Genomic DNA, 14,616 nt, shown 5'->3' with positions numbered 1-14,616 from the left:
CAGAATAAACATCTCCTCTAATAAGTTGATTATCTCAGGTATTTGTTACAGTAACAGAAAGCTGACTAAAAGAGTAATTCCAAAGTATGCAGAATATTCTGGTAAGAACTAAACAAATGTTTGTGGAATAAAAATCAGCAAGGAATAGGTCAATGGTCTAAACTGGACTAAACTTTGCTGAACATTCTGAAAGAGTTCATTAACCAACTAACTGTTCTACTGTTCTCTCTCAGATAGATGAAGTGCCCAAAGTTTAAAGTTTTAAATTTTGAACAAATTACTTAAGAAGAAAACTTATTTTGTGGCTCTGGAGAATGATCAGAAACAGATAGAAAATGGAAGAACGTCTAACCTTGAAAAACAGGAATTGTACCTGGTGAAATTGGGAATTTACAGCTCCTTGCCTGAAGACACTCTCCAATCTACACAGCAGATAAGAGTAGCAGAAAACCACAGGTTTACAGAAGAGGCCAGATTTCATTGGTAGGAAAGTAACCAGATATCTTGGAAGAGGAGTCATGTATGACACTCATACATTGCTGGTGGGGATGCAAATTAGTGCAGTCACTCTGGAAAGCAGTGTGGAGATTCCTTAGAAAACTTGGAATGGACTCACCATTTGACCCAGATATCCCACTCCTCGGCCTATACCCAAAGGACTTAAAATCAGCATACTACAGAGATACAGCCACATCAATGTTCATAGCTGCTCAATTCACAATAGCCAGACTGTGGAACCAACCTAAATGTCCTTCAATTGATGAATGAATAAAGAAACTGTGGTATATATATATATATATATATATATATATACACACACAATAGAATATTACTCAGCTATAAAGAATAATAAAATTATGGCATTTGCAGGCAAATGGATGAAATTGGAGAATATCATGCTAAGTGAGATAAGCCAATTTCAAAAAACCAAAGGATGAATGATCTCGCTGATAAATGGATGATGACAGATAATGGGGGGTGGCAGGGGGGCAAGAATGGTGGAAGAAGGGACTGTATAGAGGGAAAAGAGGGGTGGGAGGGGGGGTGGGAAGGAAAAAATAACAGAATGAATCAAACATCATTACCCTATGTAAATATATGATTACGCAAATGGTATGCTATTACTCCATGTACAAACAGAAACAACATGTATCCCATTTGTTTACAATAAAAATAAATTAAAAGAAAAAAAAAGAGTCATATATGGAATGAATCCCCAAATTTGTGGCCAATATTGCCCTGATGTGTTCTCTGACCATTAACTAATATCCATAGGGGATACTCAGAAGAACTAGCAAGAAAGCATCATCTAGAACCTAAACATCTGAGTAAAATGTCAGCTACTGACCTCAAGGGAAGGACAGAGTATGGAGTTTGAGCCCAGCTAAGTTGACTGTTGACTAGAGTAAGTCACTAATCCATGTGTCCACAATGTATACTGCATAATATCAGGTATCCAATCAAAACTCCATAGACATACAAAGAAATATGTGAACTTTGCCCAGGAATAGAAAGGAAAGATAATCCATCTCAAGATAGATAAAATAGTAGAGTTAGCACAGAAGTTAAAGGGAAAAATATAACAGATAACCTCTTGACTGGGACAGTTTCTTAAACAATCTTGTTTCTCATAACCCTAATATTTTTGAGAAGTACTGGTCAGGTATGATGTGCTCTATTAGAAATTTGTCTGATGCCTTTTCACAAGATTTTAGGAGGCTTATAGGCTTCCACAAGTAACGGGTAAAGTGTCATTTTCATTACATCATATCAAGGATCATTTTCATTACATCATATCAAGGATGCATAATGTTAACATGGTTTATGACTGTTAATGTTGACCTTGGTCATTTGCTGAAAAAGCATTTGAAAGGCTACTCTTTCTTCCTCCCTTAAATACTGTACTCTTTAGAAGGAAATCACCAGGCACACTCAACCTTAAGGTATATGCAGTTAAGTTCCACCTCACTGAATGGGGAAATATCTATACAATTTATTTGGAATTCTTCTACATGGGAACTTTATCTCTTCTTTCACATTCATATATATTTATTCAGTCATTTATTTATATCAGTATGCACTTATAGGTATTTATTTTATTCTTTAGGTTATAACCCAACACAGATGCTCCTTGACTTACAAGGTGTTACATCCCAGTAAAGCCATCATGGTTGAAAATATCATAAGTCAAAATACATTTAGTGCAACTAATCTGCTGAACACCGTAGCCTAGCAACATAGAACACTGCAGTTTCAGTTTGTTTACCACTGTGGTTGCATTTTTGACTGGGAGCTGGGGTTTCTGCTCTGCCCAGCATGGCAACGAAACATTGAACTGGCCCAGGAAAAGACCGAAATTCAAAATTCGAAATGTGGCTTCTACTGAATATGTGTCACTTTTACACCATCAGAAAGTTGAAAAATAACAAGTCAAATCATCACAAGTTGGAGACTTCTTGTTTTCTTTCTCAAATTTTTCCAATTTTGGTCATTAAGAGCTCTTTTAATTGGATCCTGTATTAGTTTCCTGAAGCTGCTATAACACATTATCACAACCTTGATTGCTAAAATGATAAAAATGGATTCCAGAGGCAAGAATTCTAAAACCAGTTTCACTGGGCTAAAAGAAAAAAAAAAAAAAAAAAAAAACAGGTCAAGTTATGCCATCTTTGGAGACAAGAGTCTACTCCCTGCCTCTTCTACTTTCTGAGGAATGCCAACAATCCTTCATGTGTAGTTTCCTCACTCCAACCTCTGCCTCCACTAGCATATTGCCTCCTCTTATTGAATTAGATCTCCTTGTGCCTCCTTCTTATGAGGATACATGTAGTTGCATATAGGGTCCAATGAAATTATCTAGGATAATCTTTCTTCCTTAGTCATTTGCAAAGACCCTTTTTCTTCATGTCTTCTTAACATTTCCATGTTCCAGGGATTAGAATCTAATATTGTGGGGGGCATTATTTCAACTATTACAGCTTCTGTAACCTTTTGGCATGCCTCAATATAGCTTGGAGTTTGATTTTGTTTTATTTTGATTGTGTGCTTGTTATGAGGACTCATTTATAGTCTGACAGTATGGGACACTCCAGGTGCATCCTGTATATTCATTTCCTTGCATGGTCTTAGAATAAGCCATTTTCCTAAGGAATTCTGGTTTATTTTATTGGAGAATGGTATTAGAAACCATGATCCAGATGCTAGGTATACTTGTTTTTACTGGAATATTGTTTCTTTTAGGCCTTCAAAACTGACACAACAAAGAAATATATGTATACAGGAATTTGTCTAGCCTTCTTCCCCTGCTTATCTGTAAAATCCTGCAGCAGTGAAAAAACTGACATCCATCATCCACCATGTATCTGTTGAGTTGTTCCATTCTAGTACACATGTATAGCACAATGAGAACTGCTAATCCCAAGGGAAACAAATTTATTAACTAGAGTGTAGTGCTTACATGCAATTCCTTTATCTTTTCATCTTACAGACTCCTTTCATCTTGAAAGTTACTTAGATCAGCTATGAGTTTGTTTAATACATTTGTAATGCAGTTAGGTTCTCTTGTCACAATCTGCATTTTTTCTGTGATTCCAAAACATCTTAAAATATTTTTCATATTTGCATACATTAACATGCACTTCTTTTGCTATGAAGTTCTATGATGTTGACAAGTACATATTATGTATCTACCATTACAGTATCCTATGAAATAGTTTCAACATTCTAAAAAATCTCATGTATTTTACCTATTCATTCCCCAACCCACACATGTGCGAACATACACACACACATCAAACTCCTGCTACTTACTGATCTTTTCACTGTTTCTATAGTTTCAGCTTTTTCAGAGTGTCATATATGGAATAAGTAAGCATTTTCAATTTGGCTTCTTTTAGTTAGAAATACACAGTGTAGGTTTTATCAATTATTTTCATGGCATGATACTTCATTTCATCTTATTGCGGAATAATATTCTACTGTATTGATACATCACTATTTGTATCAGTCACTCAATCTATGGAAGGATCTCTTGACTAGTCATAGTTTTTGGTGATTATGAATAAAATTACTAAAAGCAGTTGCATACAATCTTTGTGTGAATGAAAAATTTTAATACAACATATTGGGTAAATATTCAGGAGCACAAATGCCACATCATACAGAAAGATTATACTTGGTTTCATAGTAAATGATCAAACTGTTTTCCAAAGTGACCGTTTCAATTTTCATTACTTCCAAGAGTGAATGAGAGTTCTTGCTTCCCATTATCATCATTTAGTGTTGACAGTGTGTTGAATTTTAGCCATTGTAATATATATAAACTGGTATGTCATTATTATTTTTAATCATAATTTCCTAATGACACGTGATATGAAATATCTCAATATGCTTATTTGTCATCTGTATATCTCAGCTGGTGACGTGTCTGTTTATATTTTTGCCCATTTAAATGAGATTGTCTGTTTCATTATTATTGAGTTTTAGGAGCTTTTATATATTTTGAATATATGCCCTCTATTAGAAGTATGTTTCGCATATTTCTTCTAGTCTATGATGTTTCTTCATCCTCTTAGTATCTTGCAAGGCAGAAGTTTTAAATGTTCATGAAGTCCAACCTATCAAATTTTCTTTCATGGATCATGCCTTTTGTCTTTTATTAAAACTCATTGCTAAATCCAAAATTACCTAAATTTTCTGTTATCTTGTAGATGTTTTCTAGTTTTCTGTTTTACCTCTATTTTTTTCCTTATGCTGCTTTATTTTTTTTAATTAAAAATCATAAATTTACATAGGGCAATGTTGTTTGATTCATTCTGTTATTTTTTTCCCTTCCCCCCCACCCCTCCCACCCCTCTTTTCCCTCTATACAGTCCTTCCTTCCTCCATTGTTACCACCCTCCTTATCCCTAACCCTAACCCTAACGCTAACCCCTCCTACCCCTGATTATATGTCCTCAATCGCTTATCAGCGAGATCATTCGTCCTTTGGTTTTTTGAGATTGGCTTATCTCACTTAGCATTATATTCTCCAATTTCATCCATTTGCCTGCAAATGCCATACTTTTATCATTCTTTATGGCTGAGTAATATTCCATTGTATATATATGCCACAGTTTCTTTATCCATTCATCAACTGAAGGGCATCTAGGTTGGTTCCACAATCTGGCTATGGTGAATTGAGCAGCTATGAACATTGATGTGGCTGTATCTCTGTAGTATGCTGATTTTAAGTCCTTTGGGATAGCTGGGTCAAATGGTGGGTCCATTCCAAGGTTTCTGAGGAATCTCCATATTGCTTTCCAGAGTGGCTGCACTAATTTGCAACCCCACCAGCAATTTATGAGCCTACCTTTTCCCCCACATCCTTGCCAACACCTATTGTTGCTTGTGTTCTTGATAATTGCCATTCTCATTGGGGTGAGATGGGAATCTTGGGGTAGTTTTGATTTGCATTTCTCTTATTACTAGAGATATTGAACATTTTTCATATATCTGTTGATTGCTTGTACATCTTCTTCTGTGAAGTGTCTCTTCATTTTCTTAGCACATGTGTTGATTGGATTATTTGTATTATTGGTGTAGAGTTTTTTGAGTTCTTTATAGATTCTGGAAATTAGCACTTTATCTGAAGTATGAGAGGCAAAGATATTCTCCCACTCTATGGGCTCTCTCTTCACATTACTGATAGTTTCCTTTGCTGAGAGAAAGCTTTTAAGTTTGAATCTATCCCAGTTATTGATTCTTGCTTTTATTTCTTGTGCTATGGGAGTCCTGTTAAGGAAGTCTGATCCTAAGCCAACAAGTTGAAGGTTTGGACCTACTTTTTCTTCTATAAGATGCAGGGTCTCTGGTCTGATTTCAAGGTCCTTGATCCATTTTGAGTTGAGTTTTGTGCAGGGTGAGAGATGGGGGTTTAATTTCATTCTGTTGCATATGGATTTCCAATTTTCCCAGCACCATTTGTTGAAGAGGCTATCTTTTCTCCATTGCATATTTTTGGCATCTTTGTCTAGTATGAGAAAATTGTATTTATTTGGGATTGTGTCCATGTCCTCTATTCTGTACCATTGATCTACCTGTCTATTTTGGTACCAATACCATGCCGTTTTTGTTACTATTGCTTTGTAATAGAGTTGAAGATCTGGGATTGGGATACCCCCTGCTTCTCTCTTTCTACTGAGGATTGCTTTAGCTATTCTGGGCTTCTTGTTCTTCCAGATGAATTTCATAATTGTTTGCTCTATTTCTGTAAGGTACGTCATTGGGATTTTAATTGGAATTGCATTGAATCTGTATAGCACTTTAGGTAGTATGGCCATTTTGACAATATTAATTCTGCCTATCCAAGAACATGGGAGATATTTCCACCTTCTAAGGTTTTCTTTAATTTATTTCTTTAGTGTTCTGTAGTTCTCATTGTAGAGGTCTTTCCCCTCTTTTGTGAGATTGATTCCCAAGTATTTTATTTTTTTCGATGCTATTGTGAATGGGGTAGTTTTTCTAATTTCTCTTTCTGAAGATTCATCAGGTATGTATAAAAATGCATTGGATTTATGAGCATTGATCTTGTAACCTGCTAATTTACTGATTCACTTATGAGTTCTAAGAGTTTTCTGGCGGAATTTCCAGGTTCCTCTAAATATATAATCATGTCATCAGCGAACAGGGATAGTTTGAGTTCTTCTTTTCCAATTTGTATCCCTCTAATTTCTTTAGTTTATCTAATTGCTCTGGCTAGATTCTCAAGAACGATGTTGAATAGAAGTGGTGAAAGAGGGCATCCCTGCTTTGTTCCAGTTTTTAGGGGGAATGCTTTCAGTTTTTCACCATTTACAATGATATTAGCCATGGGCTTAGTGTAGATGGACTTTACAATGTTAAGGAATGTTCCCACTACCCTAATTTTTTCTAGTGTTTTGAGCATGAAGGGATACCGTATTTTATCGAATGCTTTTTCTGCATCTATTGAAATAATCATGTGATTCTTAACTTTTAGTCTGTTGATATGGTGAATGACATTTATTGATTTCCGGATGTTGAACCAACCTTGCATCCCTGGGATAAAACCCACTTGATCATGGTGCACTATCTTTTTAATATATTTTTGTATGTGATTTGCTATAATTTTGTTGAGAATTTTTGCATCGATGTTCATTAAGAATATTGGTCTGAAATTTTCTTTTCTCGATGTGTCTCTGTCTGGTTTAGGTATCAGGGTGATATTGGCTTCATAGAATGAGTTTGGGAAGGTTCCCTCCTCTTCTATTTCATGGAATACTTTGAGGAGTATTGGAATGAGCTCTTCTTTAAAGGTTTTGTAGAACTCGGCTGAGAACCCATCTGGTCCCGGACTTTTCTTTGTTGGTAGGCTTTTGATGACCTCTTCTATTTCATTGCTTGAAATTGATTTATTTAAGTTGTGTATATCCTCCTGTTTCAGTTTAGGTAATTCATATGTCTCTAGAAACTTGTTGATGTCTTCCAGGTTTTCTGTTTTGTTGGAGTATAGATTTTCAAAATAGCTTCTAATTATGTTTTGTATTTCACTCGTGTCTGTTGTGATATTTTCTTGTTCATTCTGAATTTTAGTAATTAGAGTTTTCTCCTGCTTTCTCTTTGTTAGTGTGGCTAAGGGTTTATCAATTTTGTATATTTTTTCAAAGAACCAACTATTTATTTTGTTAATTTTTCCAATTGTTTCTTTTGTTTCAATTTTGTTAATTTCAGCTCTGATTTTAACTATTTCCTGTCTTCTACTACTTTTGGTGTTGGTCTGCTCTTCTTTTTCTGGGGTTTTTAGCTGTAGTGTTAAGTCATTTATTTGTTGATTTTTACTTCTTTTGTTGAATGTGCCCCATGAAATAAATCTTCTTCTAAGTACTGCTTTCATAGTGTCCCAGAGATTTTGTTATGATGTGTCTTTGTTCTCGTTTACTTCTAAGAATTTTTTTTTATTTCCCTCCTGATGTCTTCTGTTATCCATTCATCATATAATAATGTATTATTTAATCCCCAGGTATTGGAGACGTTTCTGTTTTTTATTCTGTCATTTATTTCTAATTTCAATCCATTATGATCTGATAGAGTACAAGGTAGTATATCTTCTTGTATTTGCTAACAGTAGCTTTGTGGCATAAAACATGGTCTATTTTAGAGAAGGATCCATGTGCTGCTGAGAAGAAAGTGTATTCGTTCTTTGTTGGATGGTATATTCTATATAAGTCGGTTAAGTCTAAATTGTTGATTATGTTATTGAGATCTATGGTTTCTTTATTCAATTTTTGTTTGGACGATCTATGCAGTGGTGAGAGAGGTGTGTTAAAATCGCCTAGTATTATTGTGTTGTTGTCTATTTGATTTCTGGACTTGAGAAGGATTTGTTTGACGTACATGGATGAGCCAATGTTCAGGGCATAGATATTTATGATTGTTATGTCTTGCTGATTTATGCTTCCCTTAAGCAGTATGTAATGTCCTTCTTTATCCCTTCTGACTAGTTTTGGCTTGTGGTCCACATTATCTGAAATGAGGATGGATACTCCAGCTTTTTTGCTGTGTCTGTGTGCATGGTATGTTTTTTTCCCATCCTTTCACCTTCAGTCTATGGGTATCTCTTTCTATGAGATGAGTCTCTTGCAGGCAGCATATTGTTGGAATTTTCTTTTTCATCCAATCTGCCAGTCTTTGTCTTTTGATTGATGAGTTCAAGCCATTAACATTCAGGGTTATTATTGTGATATGATTTGTATTCCCAGTCATTTGACTCATTTTTGTTTTTTGACATGATTTGGTTTCTCCTTTATTTGGCTATTCCTTTAGGCTAGTTCCTCCTGTTGCTGATTTGCATCGTTTTTCATCTCTTCCTCATGGAATATTTTGCTGAGAATGTTCTGTAATGTCGGGCTTTCTTTTTGTAAATTCCTTTAGCTTTTGTTTATCATGGAAGGATCTTATTTCATCGTCAAATCTGAAAGTAAGTTTTGCTGGGTATAAGATTCTCGGTTGGCATCCATTTTCTTTCAGGGCTTGAAAAATGTTGTTCCAGGCCCTTCTAGCGTTTAGGGTCTGGATTGAAAAATCTGCTGATATTCTTATTGGTTTCCCCCTGAATGTAATTTGATTATTTTCTCTCGCAGCCTTTAAAATTCTGTCTTTATTTTGTATGTTAGGTATTTTCATAATAATGTGCCTTGGTGTGGTCTGTTGTAATTTTGTATATTTGGAGTCCTATAAGCCTCTTGCACTTGGTTTTCCCTTTCATTCTTCAGATTTGGGAAATTTTCTGATATTATGTCATTGAATAGATTTTTCATTCCTTTGGTTTGTTTCTCTAAGCCTTCCTCAATTCCAATAATTCTTAAATTTGGCCTTTTCATAATATCCTGTAATTCTTGTAGATTCTATTCATGATTTCTTACCATCTTTTCTGTTTGGTCAACTTTGTTTTCAAGATTAAATATTTTGTCTTCAATATCTGAGGTTCTGTCTTCCAGGTGTACTATCCTATTGGTTATGCTTTCTATGGAGTTTTTAACTTGGTTTATTGTTTCCTTCATTTCAAGGATTTCTGTTTGGTTTTTTTTTCAGTATCTCTAACTCTTTATTGAAATGATCTCTTGCTTCCTGTATTTGCTTTTTTAACTGTTGATTGGTGTGATCATTTAACGCCTGCATTTGCTCTTTCATCTCCTCCTTCAATGCCTGCATTTGCTCTTTCATCTCCTCGTTTGCTTCCCTGATTGTTTTAATTATGTACATTCTGAACTCCCTTTCTGACATTTCTTCTGCTGTGCTGTCATTGGGTTTTATTGATATAGTATCTAGGTTTGTTTTGGACATTTTCTTCCCTTGTTTTCTCATATTGGTCAGATGTCAGTGGGACTCTGACATATTGCAGATTTCCTCTATTGGCTTAAAGTGTCCCTGTAGATTTCCAGTGTATCACCTCCCAGCCTTCAGTAGCCTGAAGTCTTGGAGTAACTTGATAATGCAGTGCTTCCGAAGAAAGCTGACCCTAGCCCGCTACTGGTTCCAGGGCTTGGAGCTGGCTCTGTGTGGAAAGGCTCTCACTGGGGGGCCTGCTGCGAGAAGCTGGCCGTGTGGGAGGAGCCCACCGCGGGAGTGCCCAGGGCTGCCTGGAGAAGACTCTAGCTGCCCTGCCCTACTCTAATAAGCCGCCCGAATCTGGGCCTGCTGCCTGGGCCGAGCTTCACCGGTGGGGGAGACTCACCCAGTGGTTCTATATTAGTCCGAGTCTCTCTCAATGCCTCCCCTTCTTGAATCCTGCATTCTGGAGCGACTGGAGATGCAGTCACCCTCTAGTCCACCATCTTAGATCGCCCCATGGAAAAAGCCTGTGGCCGGAGGGGCAGGGCCACCTGGAGAGGTCTCTGGTTGCCCTGCCTTGGTCCCAGAGGCCTCTTTCGGGTCGGAGGTCTCTGCTGGCTTGGGGACTTGTGGTTGGCTCTGTGTAGAAAGGCTCTCACTGGGCGGTCTGCTCTGAGAAGCTAGCCTAGAAAGGCGCTTCCTGCTGGAGGGAGCCGGGCTGCTTAGGGAAGTCCCTGGCTGCCCTGTCCTGGTCTCTGAAGCAACCTGTGGGCGGGCTGGAGCTTGCAGCGGGCTGGCTCAGGGACTTGGAGCTGGTTCTGTGCAGAAAGGCTCTCACTGGGGGGCCTGCTCTGAGAAGCTGGAGAATCTGGCCCTGTGGGAGGAGCCCACTGCTGGAGTGCTCAGGGCTGCCTGGGGGAGACTCTAGCTGCCCTGCTCTACCCTAATAAGCTGCCCGAATCTGGGCCTGCCGCCCGGGCCAAGCTTCACCGGGTGGGGGAGACTCACCCCGTGTCTCTATTTTAGTCCGAGTCTCTCAATGTCTCCCCTTCTTGAATCCTGGGTTCTGGAGTGGTTGAAGATGCAGTCACCCTCTAGTCCACCATCATGGATCACCCCTTACCTCTATTTTTATCATGCATTTTGTTTTAATTTTTTGCAAAAGATGAAAAGTCTGTGTCTATATTGTTTTTCTTTTTGTAAGTTGATATCCACTTGCACTGAAATCCTTTGTTGTGGATACTATCCTTTATCCTTTGAATTATCTATAATAATGGATTTATTGCATTTTTCCTAGCATGTCTATCAGATTTTGCTTTACAAAATTTGGTAGTCTTTATTAGGTGAATACATATGAAGTATTATTATGTCTACTTGGAGAATTTAACAATATATAAAACCATCTTTATCCCTGGTAATGCTCCTTGTCTTGAAGTATGTTTTGTGTGATTTTAATATATCTACTATAGCTTTCCTTTGATTAGTATTGGAATAGTATGTCCAACTGCATCCCATTTTTATCACTGGTATTTGTCTTTACATTTAAAATGTGTTTCTTACAGACAACATATAATTAGGTCAAGCATTTCTATCCTCTATCACTCTGTCATTTGATTACTATAGTCATGACATTCACCTTTAAAGTGGCCATTGACATAGACATTAACATTTACCATATTTTTAACTATTTTCCATTCATTGCATTTGCTCTTTGTTTTGTTTTATTTTCTTAGCATTCTTTGGGATTCTATTTTCTTTCCTGTCTTGGCAAATAAATTATACTTCATGGCCCTGCTTCCCACATTTTAGTGGTTGCCCTAGCCTAAGTTCACTTTCAAATTACATTGTGCTGCTTAATCAATAGGGGGGTACTTTACAACTGAGTATTCCCAGTTTCTCTTTCCTACCTCTTTTAACAGTGCTGACATTAATTTTACTAATCCATATGCTATAATAACCCACCATGTTATAATTATTACTGTGGACAGCTCTTAGATCAATCAAAAATAAGAAAAATAGAAGATTTTTATTTACCATCATTCCTTCTCTGACACTCACTTTCTTTAAGTAAAAATCTATCTCTGATGTAAACCATTTTCCTTTTCTCATAAGAATTTCTGTAACACTTCTTTCAGGACAGATCCACTATTAATGGACATTCTCAGTTTTATTTTTCTGAGAGTCTTTATTTCTATCCTTCACTTTGTGAAGGATAAATTTGAAGAATATAGAATTCTAGGTTGGGGTTTTTTTGTTTGTTCAACACATTTTATTCTGCTCTGTTCTTGCTTGCATGATTTCTGGTAAGAATTTCATTATATTTCTTATTATTGTTTATTTAATAGTAAAGTACTTTGTTTTTCTTCTGAATACTTTCAAGATTTCTCTTTGTTTTTGATTTTTCTGTTGGATGTGATATGCTTATTTGTTCTATTTATCCTATTTGGTGTTCTCTAAGATTTCTGGATCTGTGGACAACTGAGAACATGATGGTAAGGTGTACGAAGGGAAAAAATCCTATAATCATGTATTTCAGGCTATTACTAGATTGTTTCCTTGGGCTTTGCCCTTCACAGGTGTTTCTTAGCCTTTATTTTCCCTCCTTTTAAATGAGACAGGAAAGTGGAAGGATACAGAACTGGCTAATTGTATGCCCGCCCCCCAGGTCAAATAAGGCTCTAGGCAAAATATTATTCCCTTACTTAAATTGAGGAGGACAGTCTTTTGTCATAGAATCCACTATGGGAGTATTTCAAGTGGCTAATTTCCCAACCCCTTTTCAAATTGGAATTTCTCCTCAAATATTCACTTTGAGAACCTCCTGGGTAGATGCAAAATCTAGAAGTGTAGGGTGACCCTAAGCCTGAGCCTCAAGGGATTCATCACTATCAAGCTAGTCCACACAGCCTACAGGAATTCATCAAAATTAGTATTTCAGTGTTCTTACCTGTTTGTAGCTCCAGCAGGTTTTGCTCCAGGTAAACCGATCTTGCCTGGGGTTTTCTTTATTTCTGCCTCTCCATATTTAGGGGTAGAGCTTGCCTTGTGATCTCAGTTCTCTAATGGATTGAAGAAAAGAAATTATTTTCAGTTTACTCAGTATTTTTTCCTTGTTGAAAGGACAGAAGTGATTTCTTAGCTTTGTACACATCAGAGCTGAAACTGGAAATGTCTTACATATATTTTAATCTATAAATTTTCCCTCTTATTAATTTCCTCACAAATTATTTGTTAAAGAAAGTAGACCATTACATTGTGGATTCCCATATTCTAAAATTGGCTGATTGCCTCCCTTTGGAAGTTATACATTCTTCTGGATCTTATGTTTTCTGTGAAGTTGGAGCCTTGATCAGATTCAGCATAGATTTATGGCATGACTATTGCATAGGGTACAGTATACCTCCATTGGGAGGCACTTAATGTCTAGTTATTACCCTCTTCTATGGCAATAAGACTAACCAGGGGGTATGGTTTGTCAGTCCAATCCATGAGTATAAAGCTACCCATTAGCAATTCAATTAATGGTTTTAATAGACATCAATGATCATAGCCTAAATCCATTATTTCTTTAGAAGTCAGTAATATTCTAATTCTACCATTGCTTCCATATTTATCTGCTGCAATTCTTTGAAAGTTTATTCCAAATTAACTACTTGGAAATACTAGCCATATAAGATACATGATATAAAAGCTTGATCATTTCACTTAACAGTATTCAGAAAAAGTATTGGTTCCATACATCTTCTGAAAGTGACCAATGAGAGTTTCTGTGTGTACCAATAGAAACTAATAGGTAGTGATACACAATAACTGGGGGAGGAGAAGAATATTAGTCCAATAGATTAGACAAAGGGGAATGAGGGGAACTGAAGAGAGAAAGGAAATAAGAAAGACAGTGGAATGATCTGACTTAACTTTCCCATGTACATATGTAAATACAACACAGTGAATGTCCACATCATGTACAACCACAAGACTGGGATCCTAATTAGAATAAGATGTACTCCATGTTTGTATAAATATGCAAAATATACTCTACTTTTATGTATAACAAAAAATAGAGCAAATTAAAATAATTTTTAAAAAGAAATTAACAATAAAAAAGAATTAATGTGTTTTAGCATATTTGAAGTATTTTTAGCCCATTATCATTATTATTCTTTTCTGTTGTTAATATGATCCCATCTTTATCCAATGCCTTTCTCTTCAAATTGGTGGTGGTGTCCATTTCACCTGAGCACTGTTGTAATAGCTTCCTTGTTTTTTCAGTATGACAGGATATTTCAGGCATATTTTATACATTTCCTAGTCCAAAACTGGTATCGGCCAACTCTCCAAGAATTTCTACATTCTCCAAGTCACACCCTCTTTATACAAACCACATATGCAAGACAGTCTGAAATATGAGTAAGAGTAGATTAGCTAATATTTGAAATCACTCTCTTTTGCTGTCTACCTTTACCTATCTATATATGGAATATTTACCCTGGTGACAAATGTCATTACTGAATGTTTCTATAAAAACACAGTTAATATCTCACTCAAAAATTGACTTGCTTTAAATAACATTCTATATAACACAATTCCAACATATCAGAATAATATTTATCTCTGAAAACTCACTTGGGGTTTTCCCATTTGACTACCATTTATTTGTATACCATTGTTCATATTTCTGCAATATCATCCAACCATCATTTCTTCAAACCTCCTCCTGTATAATGGCAACCCCTCTCATTTAAGTCTTATTCCCATTTCAATTCTACCTAAGGATACAATACTCATTCC

General features: G+C 36.3%; 1 protein-coding gene across 1 annotated transcript in view; it reads right to left on the bottom strand.

Annotated features, from left to right (window-relative positions):
• Nucleotides 1-14,616, bottom strand: part of UNC13C (unc-13 homolog C) — an 869,114-nt gene that overhangs the window by 839,349 nt on the left and 15,149 nt on the right. Inside the window, exon 2 of the mRNA XM_079129872.1 lies at nt 12,776-12,887. The gene's annotated coding sequence lies outside the window, so the exon portion shown is untranslated. The remainder of the gene's footprint in view (nt 1-12,775; nt 12,888-14,616) is intronic.

Source organism: Sciurus vulgaris (genome assembly GCF_902686455.1).
Source record: "Sciurus vulgaris genome assembly, chromosome: 2".
Taxonomy (NCBI): Eukaryota; Metazoa; Chordata; class Mammalia; order Rodentia; family Sciuridae; genus Sciurus; species Sciurus vulgaris.
The sequence above is the reverse complement of the archived record's forward strand: the minus strand, read 5'-3'. Positions and strand labels throughout refer to the sequence as shown.